This window comes from Adiantum capillus-veneris, chromosome 24, assembly GCF_014529385.1.
Source record: "Adiantum capillus-veneris isolate H3 chromosome 24, ASM1452938v2, whole genome shotgun sequence".
NCBI classification, from domain to species: Eukaryota; Viridiplantae; Streptophyta; class Polypodiopsida; order Polypodiales; family Pteridaceae; genus Adiantum; species Adiantum capillus-veneris.
Window position 1 is genome coordinate 111,248,269 of NC_140954.1, and position 14,570 is coordinate 111,262,838.

Below are 14,570 nucleotides of genomic sequence, written 5' to 3' on the forward strand. Positions count from 1 at the left end.
AAAACCATCGCTACGAGTGTCGCTACGAGAGCGTCGCTATATGCGTCGCTATATAGAGACGCTCATAGCGATGCTCATAGCGACGGTTATAGCGACGTTTACACTGAAGACTATAGCGACGCTCATAGCGACGCTACAGAGCCATAAATAGCGACGGTTATAGTGACGCCCGAGAGAATTTTTTTTTGGTGGCAGGGCATTGAATGCCCTGCCACCCATCAACCATATTGTACTTGATTCACTTTTTAAAAAAAGTACAAGGGTAGATAATAGACCCAAAATAGTCACCCACAAGACGCATTGTTTGCAAAATTGACAATTGTACACATCATAGGAAAAATGAATTGATTGGCAAATGTAATAATGACAATTGTACAACATCATAGGCATAAAGAATTGATTGGCAAAAAGAACTGCGGTGACAAATGTAATAATATACATGGTTCAAAAAGACGTATAAAATCCGTCTCATGATACATAAGCTATGAGAAACCCTAAACTAATGCTATCTAGCTACAGCTAAATTGACGTCGTCTAGTCAGACGTCTCATCGCGTCCAAGAGGCGTATCTGTCGGATTCTGCAAAAAAAGACAATAAGACAGCTTTCAGTAAGTATAAACATATAACGACATTTATAAAACAATACAAAAAATAAAAAAGAGTAAACCCTAATGCTAACCATGCCGCCGCGAGATCTGAGAATGTCCATCAGGGCGTTTAAGCCCTTCCTGCCTGCGTACTCGCGCTCGTACGGTGTGGGATCACGTCCTGTCATCGACCACTGTCAAAACATACAAAGATTTCATTATGTTAGAATTAAAAAACTCATAAACCCTAAACTATCGAACATAAAGAGCAATGTGAAAACACTTACAAAATCGGGCTCAAATGATGCCCATCCACCGCTCCCCAAGTGGTGCGAGCTCCCTGCCTCTACTCGCGCTCTGGATGCATCCTTTTGTTGCTTCCACTTGTCGGGATTCTCGCGTGCTACTTTCTTCGCATTCTTCCAATCTTCTTTGGCCAGCCAATCTGGCCTGTTCCACCCATTCTTGATTGCTTTTTGCACTTCGGAACGCTTGTGTTTGCAGTATTCGCGCATTCGAATCTTCATCAGGTCTTCATTGAAGCGCTGATCCCGTGTTGGAACGGGAAACTCATCATGAAGTATGCTGATGACTCTGTTTTTTAAATCACTTGGTACTTCACTCCATTTGTTTAGTATGTAGTGTCTAAACAGCTGAGAGCAAAGACCACGCATGCGCGAGATCACCTTCTTGCCGTCATCATCTATGATGATGCCACCGCTGAAGTCGATGGAGTAAGACAAGCCCTCTGGCCGGTGACGCGTGAACCTGGGTGTCCCGGCAGGGGTCTCTAGCGGCGTGTCGATGGGGGTACGGACGTCAGGTGTCTCCACCGGCGTCTGGCCCCGAAGCGAGGAGTGTCGAGTGGAGTGGCTCTTGGCGGAGTAGGTAGAGGTGTGTAGCTTCTAGGAACAGTCAGCCGTGCAAAACCTGGCGTAGATGGCGATGTTGTGGCTGGTGTGGGGGCAGGCAAAGAAGGGGAGGGTAAAGAGCCTCGTCGAACACGAGGCGGTGTGGAGTCATCGATGGCGGAATCCCCACAACAACCGCCACCGCCACCACTAGAGCGCCGGTGTCTAGATGAGTGTGAAGCTCGTCTCATCGACGCCGAAGCTTCGGAGTGCGCCGAATGCTCCGAAAGAGAGGGACCAGGAGTGCTTTCAATCTAGACATGCGTGCTCCATTATACAATGGCGTATCGGCTTCACTTTTCATATCATCATAGATAAGCCTTTTTGAATCCATGATCGTCTCGATCATTTCATCAATCTCGGGCTCAAACATTGCCTCGTTGGGAATGTGCTCTGCATGATCATCCCCCGAGCTGTCAGAGGCTACATCTTGTGGCCTCACATATGCTGCTTGACCAAAGCGCCTGCGAACACGTCTATTGGGTTGCAAGATTGCTGCTTGTTGGCCAGCGTCAGAGTCCGACGAGTTATAATTGGCAACAACTCGATCTATAATAGATAGATCGAACTCGCCAAATTCGCGAACGTGCTGCAAAGAAACACGTCTTGTCCGTCGCACAGCATGCTTGCATTGATTACAAGGACATAAGACCCTCGTTGAGAGATAGGTGTTTCGGTTGGACGGTCCCACATCCTCGTCACTACTCATAATGAGGATAAAAATCTTATAACCTGGACAACAAATCTAATATTCTATTGGCATTCTTCGTCTTATCTCTCTCTCTCTCTCTCTCTCTCTCTCTCTCTCTCTCTCTCTCTCTCTCTCTCTCTCTCTCTCTTTACCTCACATTCTCTAGTCATGTCCAATCCCCGCACACCTCGGTCTAGAGGTGCACGGAGATTAGAACCACCGGGTTATAATCTCGTCTTCATTGGTCAATACCTATATTTGTGGGTACAAGAAATCTACACACCCACGTCTACATGATACTGCATGTAGTGGACAAAACCCCTTTGCCTCTTCTCTAGCTGTAGCACTTCACAGCATCTGAACATCTTTTCACAGTAGATCTTTTCACTGTTCGTCTAACTCTAAACCCTAAACCGTAAGTAATTCTTGCGTGGACTCGATCTAACGTAAATAAGCGTAAATCTAAATAAACGTAAATCTAACTAAAAATAAACCTAAATCTAATTTAACGTAAGTCTACATCTAACCTAATCTTTAACGTCTTTTGGGATAGTTTCCTACGACGTTAAAACTCTCTTCTTCTTGTGTGTGTGTGTGTGTGTGTGTGTGTGTGTGGGTAAACCTAAATAAACCTAAGTCTAATCTAATATAACATAAATCTAAATCTAACGTAAATTATATTATATTAAAAACAAAGAACTAAACTAACAGGGATTATAAGAACCTTAAAACTGATTTAACACATAATTTTTCACATAACTCGGCAAGAGTTGGCATTCTCATCACTAAAGATGTGAGAGTTAACTTCCGGCGGTGACACTGTCTCACCTCCATCCACATCTGACGACAGCAATTGGCCCTTTAGACCGTTCTTGCTCTTGTTACTAACTTTGAAGTTGCTGTTGAATGACTAGAGGTTGTCTAGATGGTCATTGTGTCGGGGATGTAGTGACTCTTGCCGCCCTGAAGATCCACCTTCTTCCCTATCTTCTGAAGACATTTCACCAGTACTTTTGGATCGACGGAGCCCACCATGAGTGAAGGCAGCAATACCCTATATTCCATTGAGGGCTTTCTTCACCCGCTTCATGCAGGCATCGCAGTCTATGGAGACCTAAATCTAATCTAATATAACGTAAATCTAAATCTAGCGTAAATAAACGTAAATCTAGTTAAAAATAAACCTAAATCTAATTTAATGTAAGTCTACATATAACCTAATCTTTAACGTCTTTTAAGATAGTTTCCTACGACATTATAACTCTCTTCTTCTTGTGTGTGTGCGCGTGTGTGGATGTGTGTGCCAATAAAAAGAGATAAATGGTATAACCTTTCTATCACCCATGCCAAGTATGATAGATTGATTATGTCATTTCCCTCTTGAATAATAGGTCTTGAGTTCAACTCCTCGTCAGCTAGATTTTTAGGTCTTTTAATTTTAATTAGTTTCCTACGACGTTAAATTAGTTTCTCTCTCTTTCTCTCTCAATGTGTGTGCGTTTTTTTGGATCGTATGCATGTTTTCTCTCTCTTTTCCTCTCTCAATGTGTGCGTTTTTTGTTTATGCATGTTCTCTCTCTCTCTTTTCCTCTCTCAATGCGTGCGTTTTTTGTTTATGCATGCTCTCTCTCTCTCTTTTCCTCTCTCAATGTGTGTGTGCATTCTTTGTTTATGTATGTGTGTGTGCGTTTTTGTTTTTGTTTGTACTCTCTCTCTCTCTCAAAAACACTATGTGTGTGTGTGTATGTGTGTGTGTGTGAGAGAGAGAGAGGGAGAGAGAAAGAGGGGAAGGGAACATGAGAATGAGGAGAGGGAAGGAGCATACTTGGCTCTCCTTCCTCTCCTCGTGTGTGTGTGTGTGTGTGTGTGTGTGTGTGTGTGTGGAGAAGAAAAAGAGAGAGAGAGAGAGAGAGAGAGAGAGAGAGAGAGAGGGGGAGAGCGTTACCTGCTCCTTGCTTGAGGGCGCCGAAAAACTCATATCTGAGATCTGAGTTTTTGGGCGCGCTCGGTTATTTTTTTAGCCCAGCCGGCGTCGCTATGAGCGTCGCAAATTTCTTTGTAAATTCGCGACGCTCATATCGACGCCGGGAAAATTTTTTTTGAGCGTCGCTGTGTGAGCGTCGCTAATATGAATAGCCTCTTGTAGTGATACAGGAGTGGATATGGTATCCACAACATATTGAGAGGAAGTTGATTGTATGTGTAGAATCTCTTCATTACATCGTTGGATGTCCAACGGTGGTGTCATTGTTGATGCATTCCTCTCACGCTCTTGCTTCATTTTGTTTTGGAGGTCTAGAGCTCTCCTTCAGTTCAATGCATTGAATAACATTACATTGCTGTGTGGCATACCGTCATGGCATAAATCTCCTTGTCCATGGTTTTCTGTTCTTTCCAGATTCTGTAAGCATAATGCAAGGGAACCAATTGTAGCATTGGGATCTGAAGGCCATAGACCATTAAGTGAGAAGTGACCATACATTCCATGACCATGTCCATGTGTTATCATACCTGTTAATGATACTTGCAATTGATATGCATTCGCATAATCTTTTGAGTTCACACGCAACCTAGGTATTATCATGTATAATGGATAAATACTTATCCTTTTGCAACTGGGAGAACTTATGCCAGGTGTAGTACACATTCCTACAACTTTGTTGTTGCAACATGTGAATTCAACGTTCATCCTTCAAACGTGCAATCATCTCGTCATCCTTTGTTGACTCTAGTTGAGACTTTATCCGACTACACACAGCACATTTGGAGAACTCACTTGTTTTTGACAATGTCACATTATCAAACTCCGTATTCCAAATCCTATTGAATGTCGTGCTAGACATTGGCTTGAGACTCATATTGTCAAGTGTTTTATTGACATCATGTAAAATGTCTACTTGCTTGTACGTGTTTGCTATTGTAAGCAAAGTTTTCTTTCCCTAGTACCATCTTCCATGGTTCTACTCTTATGTGGCATTCTCTCTGAGTTTTCATCAACAAGAGAGCGCATCAATGCCCTTCCCATTTCTGTATGGTCTCTTCCTTTTCTCATGACACCATCATTACCATGCACTGAGCGTCTAACCTCATTCTCAAAATGTTCACGGTAATGATAAAATGAAGTTTTTGGAATGCCATGAATTTCATACCAAGCTCTACTACAAACCTCACTGCCATTAAAAGAAAACACATAGCATGTCTTTGTAGTTGTTTTGTTCTCACGCCATGCAGTCAACATTGTATCATACACATACTTTGTTCTATTTTTCAAAATCTGTCCCCAAAATTCATTGCGCATAGCCATGACCTTTTCTCGATTGGCATATTGACAACACCTTTTGGAACAACAATCTATGGTTGAAACAAGCTGGACAGATGCTAGAGATGCTTGATTGGATCTCTTAGAAGCTTTCATTGACATTTTTGGCTTCCTATTTACAAAGAAATATTTCCACTTTTTTGAAATAGGCTCTACCAAATAAGCTGATTCAATGCATGTGTCTTGTAATGCATGCATAGCATGTAGATCCTCATAGCATAAAAATTCTTTTCCATCCATAGTTGTCACTCTCTTGATAGGCCAACAAACTAGATTAATGCTGCATACACTAGCTTCTCTAGAAATAGTAGCCTCATCTGCATAGGATGTTTTGATACCAATACCAATGTTATCTTCACCTAGCTCACCAAAGTTTACAGAGTCAAACAGACACACATACATGACAACCCCTTTGGCTACTACATGTGTTTTGCTTTCATCCCAAAGTTGAACCCTCTTATCCTTTCAAACCTCTCTGTAGCTCATTCCATTACATTGTGCATCCAATGCTCCTTCTGCTTTGTCAGCCTCATGCATAGAAGCCCCTTTGTACTGCATCTCATTTATATGTTGCAACAACCCACTACTCCATTTCACAATACTATGAAAAGCATCTCCCACTGTCAATGCATCCATTGTTGGAAAAGGGATGAGTGCTTTCTTTTCAAAACACAAATCAACTGACACCGATACATTTCCTTCCGCAATAAGCATGCCAGAACAATATACACTTGAATTTATTTCAAATACAGTCCCAATGGCAACCTTTTGTGTCGCTACAAACATGCACACTCTATCACCATGATTGAAATTAGCCATACCTGCAAGAAGATTTGCAAGAATAATTGTTAAACAAACCGCTTGCAGAGTATATTGATTTACGTAGCATTAAGCATAACAAGTATGTATGTGGGTGTTTCATGAGAAGCACCCTGTGGCCTGAAGGTCATAGGGTTCCCTCTATGCTACTAAGAATCTCTTTGTGCTCTATGCTCTATGATCTATATTGACTTCCTATGGCCCCTAGACCACAAGGCGCCCTCATTGTTTCCAACAAACCCTCATTGTTTTGCTATGACCCCAGGGCCATAGCTCTCTATGCCGGTATAAAGCATATTTGCTCTATATTAGCTCCCTAAGGCTTGAAGGCCATAGGGTTGTCCTCAAGATCACCTCACGGAGTCTCATGTCAAGTATATATACATCCTATGGCCTTAGGGACATAGGGAGTTTCATGTCAAGTATATATACATCCTATGGCACCCCATGACCCTAGGGGCATAAGATCTCCAAATGAAACATACGGGAATGTATGGCCCTTGAGCTTATACATTGAAACCCCATGACCCTAGGGCCATAGGATCGGCATATGAAACATACGACAATGTATGGCCCTTGAGCTTATACATTTCAACCCCATGACCCTAGGGCTATATGATTTCCAAATGGAACATAGGGCAATGTATGGCCCTTGAGCTTATACATTGACACCCTATGGCCCTAGGGCCACAAGACTTCAAAACATACAAAAAGACAACCTATGTCCCTAAGCCCAAGGGTGTGAGCATTGGCACCCTATGGCCCTAGGGCCACAAGACTTCAAAACATACAAAAAGACAACCTATGGCCCTAATCCCAAGGGTGTGAGAATTGACACCCTATGGCCCTAGGGCCACAAGACTTCAAAACATACAAAAAGACAACCTATGGCCAAGATGTCAAAGGTGGCCAAGATATCAATGCAGCCCCATGGCCCTAGGGTCATAGGATCTCTATATGGAACATGTGGCACCCTATGACCCTTGAGCTTATACATTGCCACCCCATGACCCTAGGGCCATAGGATTTCCAAATGGAACATAGGCAATGTATGGCCCTTGAGCTTATACATTGCCACCCCATGGCCCTAGGGCCGTAGGATCTCCATATGGGACATGTGGAACCCTATGGCCCTTGAGCTTACATATTGTCACCCCATGACCCTAGGGCCATAGGATCTCCAACTAGAAAGTAGGGCAACGTATGGCTCTTGAGCTTATACATTGTCGTGGACCTAGGGCCATAGGATCTCCAACTGGAACATAGGGCTATGTATTGGAGCTTATCCATTGTCGCCCCTAAACCCTAGGGCCATAGGATTTCCAAATGGAATATAGGGCAACTTATGGCTCTTGAGCCTATACATTGCCACCCTATGGCCCTAGGTCCACAAGCTTTCACATTGCCACCGTAGGGCCACAAGGATCTCACAAGATAGAAGAAGAAAACCCTAGGACATAGGATTTTCAAATGGAACTGAGTGCACGCTTTGATCCTTGACCTCCAACATTGTCGTCCTATGGTGGGAGCCCAGGGGTGGTTGAGGTGTCTTCATAATAATTTCGGCCATTCAAGGGATATCAGCAAGTCGCATAAATAAAAAAATAATTAAAAATAATTTTTAAAAAAATTACGCTACGACAAACTTTGTGATAATGGGTTTTCAAATACACTTATTGATATCGGACAAAAAAATAGCGCACAATTTTCGGGATAATTTTTTTAAAATTTAGCTATTTTTAGTGTATTTTTTACTATGCATATTTTGATTCTGAAGTCAAATTTTGCTTCATGGGTGTCGTTCCACTCGTACTACAGAGATATGGACATTGACAAAGCCTTGCACCAACTTTTTTTTTTTTCCATACTCTTTTTTTTTTTTGGCTCTCTCAATTTCGGAGCTGACGAGCTATGTCTCATTTTCGCACAAAGCCTAGAACTCTAGTAATCTCGACTGCAAACCCGTGAGAACAACCCCTACATTCAAAATTCGAATTTTGAATTTCTAACCTAACCTAACTAACCTTATCTCTCTCTACCAAAATTTTTTATGCGCTGTCGCTCTCTTTCTCTCTCTCGTTTCTTGCTCGAAACCTACACAGAAACCTGCACAGAGCTTGTCTTTCTCTGTCTATCTCTTCCTCTCTCGCTACGCATACAGTTCTACGCCATCGTTGCGACGCGCACACAGATCTACGCGAAGCCATCGCCACAACCTTCAACAGAAGGACTGATGTCGCGACCTCCCAAACATAGATCTGTTACCATCATCGTCGCGGCCTCAACACACCTAAGTGACTGCTTGCTACTGTTGCAGCCGGTTTTCATCAAACACAGATTTACTCAGAGGTAACCTGTAGAAACCCTAATCTTTTTTCTTAATTCGGTTTTAATTGTTCTTAATCTAATTACATTTTAGCTAAGTTGTGAATCATCTCTCTCTAAAACAATAAACAAAAATCATTAATTACATCTCTAAACTGTAAAATTGTAGACTGTAGAACTATAAAATAGAGAAATATCTAATTAGAGATCTAAAACTGTAATACAGAATACTCTAATTAGAGACCTAAAAATATAAAACAAAAGACACTAATTAGGGACCTAAATTTGTAAAACGAAAAACTCTGTAAAACAGAAAACTCCTCATAAGTGACCTAATACTGTAAAATTGTAAAACTCTAACTGCAAAAATCTCTAATTACAAAAAAAAATTATAAACCTGCAAATACAAAAGACAATAACTACAGAAAATGTTGAAACTATGGATATCTATAATTGGGTTGTGGGAGTTGGGCACACGTTGTAAGAGAACGAGTAGAGCATGCTGTTGTATGAGGATGGATTAGGGTTCAGTTGCAGGAGGATGGGAAAAAAAAAGAGGCAAAGAGGTGGGAAAGAAAGTGTACACTATATATGTTTGTAAGATATGGTGTAATATAGTTTCTTTAAATTCATTTGTAGTCACTAAAATAAAACTAGACATCCAATCTTTAGAAGGGTAGATAGGGTGTGGCTACATAGGGTTTCACCTCATACTAAAGAGTAACATATGGCCCTAAGGCACCCTATGACCATAAGGCCATAGGGTGGTCTCACATCGTACTATAGGGTGACCAATGTCCTATCTAGCCATAGGGTGCCAATGTACAATCTCAAGGGTAATAGGGTTCCCTATGTTCCTATTGAAGATCCTATGGCCATAGGGCCATAGGATCTCCAAAACATATATATGGCACTATGGCCATAGGATCACATGGTGCTCTATGTCCGATCTAGAGACCTTGTGGCCCAAGGGCCTTAGGGTGGCAATGTACAATCTCAAGGGCCATAGGGCTCCCTATATTCCTTTTGGAGATAGGGTGGCACTAGGGCCATAGAATATCCAAAAGCAACATAAAGAACCTAGGGCCATAGAATCAAAGGGTGACCTATTGGAGACCTTGTGGCCCAAGGGCCATAGTGTGGGAATGTACAATCTCAAGGGCCATAGGGTTCCCTATGTTCCTTTTGGAGATCCTATGGTCCTCGAGCCATAGGATCTCCAAAATGAACATATGGCCCTACGGACATAGGATCACAGGGTTCCCTATGTTCGTTTTGGAGATCCTATGGTCTTCGGGCCATAGGATCTCCAAAATGAACATATGGCCCTACGGACATAGGATCACAGGGTGCCCTATGTCCCATCAAGAGACACTGTGGCCCAAGGGCCATAGGATGGCAATGTACAATCTCAAGGGCCATATGGTTCCCTATGTTCCTTCTGAAGATCCTATGGCCCTAGCGCCATAGAATCTCCAAAAGGAACATAAGGAACCTATGGCCATAGGATCAAAAGGTTCCCTATGTTCCATCTTGAGACCTTGTGGCTCAAGGGTCATAGGGTGTATTTGTACAATCTTTAGGGCCATAGGGTTTCATATGTTTTTTTTGGAGATCCTATGGCCCTATATCCATAGGATCACAGGGTGCCTTACGTCCCATCTAGAGACCTTGTGGCCCAAGGGCCATAGGGTGACAACCTACAATCTGAAGGGCCATAGGATTCCCTATGTTCCCTAGGGTCACAAGGTGCCCTACGTTCCATCTGAAGACCCTATGGCCCAAGTGCCATAGGGTGGCAATGTACAATCGCAAGGGCTACATGATTCCCTATGTTCCTTTTGGAGATCCTATTGCCCTAGAGCCCTAGGTGCATGGGGCTACCATGGTGCCCGTTAATATGCACCATGGTGTACCCTATGTACGTAGACCACCCTCGGGCCCTTGGATGCCCTCTGTCCCATCTAAAGACCTTGTGGTCCAAGGGCCATAGGGTGACAATATACAATCTCAAGGGCCATAGGATTCCCTATGTTCCCTAGGGTCATAAGGTGCCCTACTTTCCATCTGAAACAATGAGGGCACATTGGGGCCATAGGATGTCAATTTAGAGCATAGAGCATAGAGCAAAGAGAATAGAGAGCTTCTTACTACGATAGAGGGAACCCTATGGCCTTCAAGCCATAGGGTGTCAATATAGAGATAATAGAGGTTCTTACTAGCATAGAAGGGACCCTATGGCCTTCAGCCCACAAGGTCTCCTAGAGAAAATAGTGTTTTTTACTGGCATAGAGAGCACCCTATGGACCTAGGTCCATAGGTTGCCAAAAAACTGTCATGAATGGTTTCTTTAAAACATACAGGGCACCTTGTGCCCTTAGGGTCATAAGATGTGTAGAGCATAGAGAGGTTCTTACTAGAATACAAGGGACTCTATGGCCTGAAGGCCACAGGGTCCCAATATGGAACATAGATCGGCTCTTACTAGCATAGAGAGACCAAATAGTGCTTTATACATGGGGCCTTAAGGTGTCAAAGCAATGAGGGTTTTTTCAAAACAATGAGGTCGCCTTGTGGCCTTGGGGCCATAGGATGTCAATTTAGAGCATAGAGCATAGAGAGCTTCTTACTACCATAGAGGGAACCCTATGGCCTTCAGGCCACAGTGTGTCAATATAGAGATAACAGAGGTTCTTACTAGCATAGAGGGGACCCTATGGCCTTCAGCCCACAAGGTCTCCTCAATATAGAGAAAATAGTGTTTTTCAATGGCATAGAGAGCACCCTATGGACCTGGGTCCATAGGTTGCCAGAAAACTGTCATGAATGGTTTCTTTAAAACATACAAGGCACCTTGTGCCCTTAGGGTCATAAGATGTGTAGAGCATAGAGAGGTTCTTACTACAATATAGGGGACTATATGGCCTGAAGGCCATAGGGTCCCAATATGGAGCATAGATCGGTTCTTACTAGCATAGAGAGACCAAATAGTGCTCTATACATGGGGCCTTAAGGTGTCAAAACAATGAGGGTTTTTTCAAAACAATGAGGGCACCTTGTGGCCTTGGGGCCATAGGATGTCAAATTAGAGCATAGAGCATAGAGCATAGAGAGCTTCTTACTACCATAGAGGGAACCCTATGGCCTTCAAGCCACAGGGTGTCAACGTAGAGAAAACAGAGGTTATTACTAGCATAGAGGGGACCCTATGGCCTTCAGCCCACAAGGTCTCCTCAATGGCATAGAGAGAATCCTATGGCCCTAGGTCCATAGGTTGCCAAAAAACCCTCATGAAGGGTTTCTTCAAAACATATAGGATGTGTAGAACATAGAGAGTTACTTACTAGCATAGGGGGGACCCTATGGCCTTCAGGCCATAGGGTGCCAATATAGAGCATAGATCGGTTCTTACTAACATAGAGAGACCAAATAGTGCTTTATACATGTGGCCATAGGGTGCCAAAACAACATGGAGGGCTTTTTCGAAACAATGAGGGCACCTTGTGGCCTTGGGGCCATAGGATGTCAATATAGAGCATAGAGCATAGAGCATAGAGAGCTTCTTACTAGCATACAAGGAACCCTATGGCCTTCAAGACACAGGGTGTCAACGTAGAGAAAAGAGAGGTTCTCACTAGCATAGAGGGGAACCTATGGCCTTCAGCCCAGAAAGTCTCCTCAATATAGAGCAAATAGTGTTTTTACTAGCATAGAGAGAACCCTATGGCACTGGGTCCATAGGTTGCCAAAAAACCATCATGAAGGGTTCAAAACATAGAGGGGACCTTCTACCCTTGGGGTCATAGTATGTGTAGAGCATAAAGAGGTTCTTACTAACATACAGGGGACCCTATGGCCTGAATTAGGGTGCCAATATAGAGAATATATCGGTTCTTACTATCACAGAGCGGGGGCCCTATGGCCTTCAGGCCAAAGGGTGCCAATATAGAACAAAGATCAGTTCTTACTAGCATAAAGAGACCAAATAGTGCTTTATACCTGGGGCCATAGGGTACCAAAACAATGAGGGTTGTTGAATGGCATAGAGAGCACCCTATGGCCCTGGGTCCATAGGTTGCCAAAAAACCCTCCTGAAGGGTTTCTTCAAAACATATAGGGCAACTTGTGGCCTTGGGGTCATCGGATGTGTAGAGCATAGAGAGGTTCTTACTAGCATATAGGGGACCCTATGGCCTTCAGGCCATAGGATGCCAATATAGAGCATAGATCGGTTCTTACTAGCAAAGATCGGACCCTATGGCCTTTAGGCCAAAGGGTGCCAATATAGAGCATGGAGAGGCTCTTACTAGAATATAGGGGACCATATGGCTTTCAAGTCACATGGTGTCAATATAGAGCCAACAATGTTATTACTAGCATATAGAACATCCTGACCTAGGGGGATTGGTTGTCAAAAATCCATCATAGAAGGGTTCATATGGCCTTCAGCCCACAAGGTCTTCTCAATATAGAGCGAATAGTATTTTTCATTGGCCTATAGAGCACCCTTGGGGCCCTTGAGGCCAACCCTATGGCCTTCAGGCCTTAGGGAGCTAATTTAGAGCATGGTGCTTTATATCGGCATAGAGAGCTATGGCCCTAGGGCCATAGCAAAACAATGAGGTGTTTTTGGAAACGATGAGGGCACCTTGGGGTCTTGGGGCCATAGGAAGTCAATATAGATCATAGAGCATAGAATATAGAGCATAGAGCACAAAGAGATTCTTAGTAGCATAGAGGGAACCCTATGACCTTCAGGCCACAGGGTGCCATTATAGAGTAAACAGAGGTTCTTACTAGCATAGAGGGGACCCTATGGACTTGATCCCGCAAGGTCTCCTCAATATAGAGCAAATAGTGGTTTTCACTTGCATGGAGAGCACGATATGTCCCTGGGGTCATAGGTTACCAGAAAACCCTCATAAAGCATTTCTTTAAAACATTGTGGCCACCTTGTGGCCTTGGGGCCATAGGATGCCAATGTAGAGCATAGAGAGGTTCTTACTAGCATGCAAGGGACCCTATGGCCTTCAGGCCACATGATGCCATATGGTGTTGGTGTAGAGGCTCTAAAGGGGTATTTAGGCCATTCAAGGGATACTTCTTTGAGGGTCCTCTAATGTCATAAGGGAACATGTGATCACACTACCATAGAGTGGCCTAGGTACACTTGTAGAACCATTTTGTTGGCACCCTTTGGACCTAGGACCACATGGTTTAACATAGAGGTGACTCTATGGACTTAGGTCCATATGGATGTAATACTATCCATCTTGTCTAAATATATGTCATTGTTTTTACAGAAAATGTCTCAGAAGAGAAAGTCAAAGTCAGTTGATGCAACAAGCTCAACACCAAGTTCTTGGTATCTAGATTTTCACTTACCAAATGGTGGAAGTGATGAGAAAGTCCACTTTTTCTTTCAAGATAAAGAGCAATTGTCCTTCAAGGACTGTGGTATTGTCAAGGAGATAAAGAAAGATTGTTCAGATCTTGAAATGTCTCCATGCCTTGGAGTAAAACTACTCAATGGTGACTCCTACTTGTTGGATCCTGTGGCCTTTGCTCAAAAACTGGTGAAGGTTGATGAAGGAGTGACAATGACAAAAGCAGGGTGGGTGGAGCTTCAAGACGACACTCCAAATGAGAACTTTATAGACTTATATATTGAGGGCTTTAAGAAAGTCAATCAATATTTAGGTAAATTGAGCAGCACAAAGAAGAATAAGAAGCGAAAGAATGAAGACACAGGTACAGCAAATCAATCTAATACGCTCAAGGATAATCAGACTCCCTCACTTGGAGAAAATAGTGGAAATGTGGCCGAAGAAAATCTTTCAGTTATACCCTTACAGACTCAAGAAGCAGGAGATTCTAGTGGACTTGCAGCCCTAACAGTTGGAACCCCCTCAGTGGA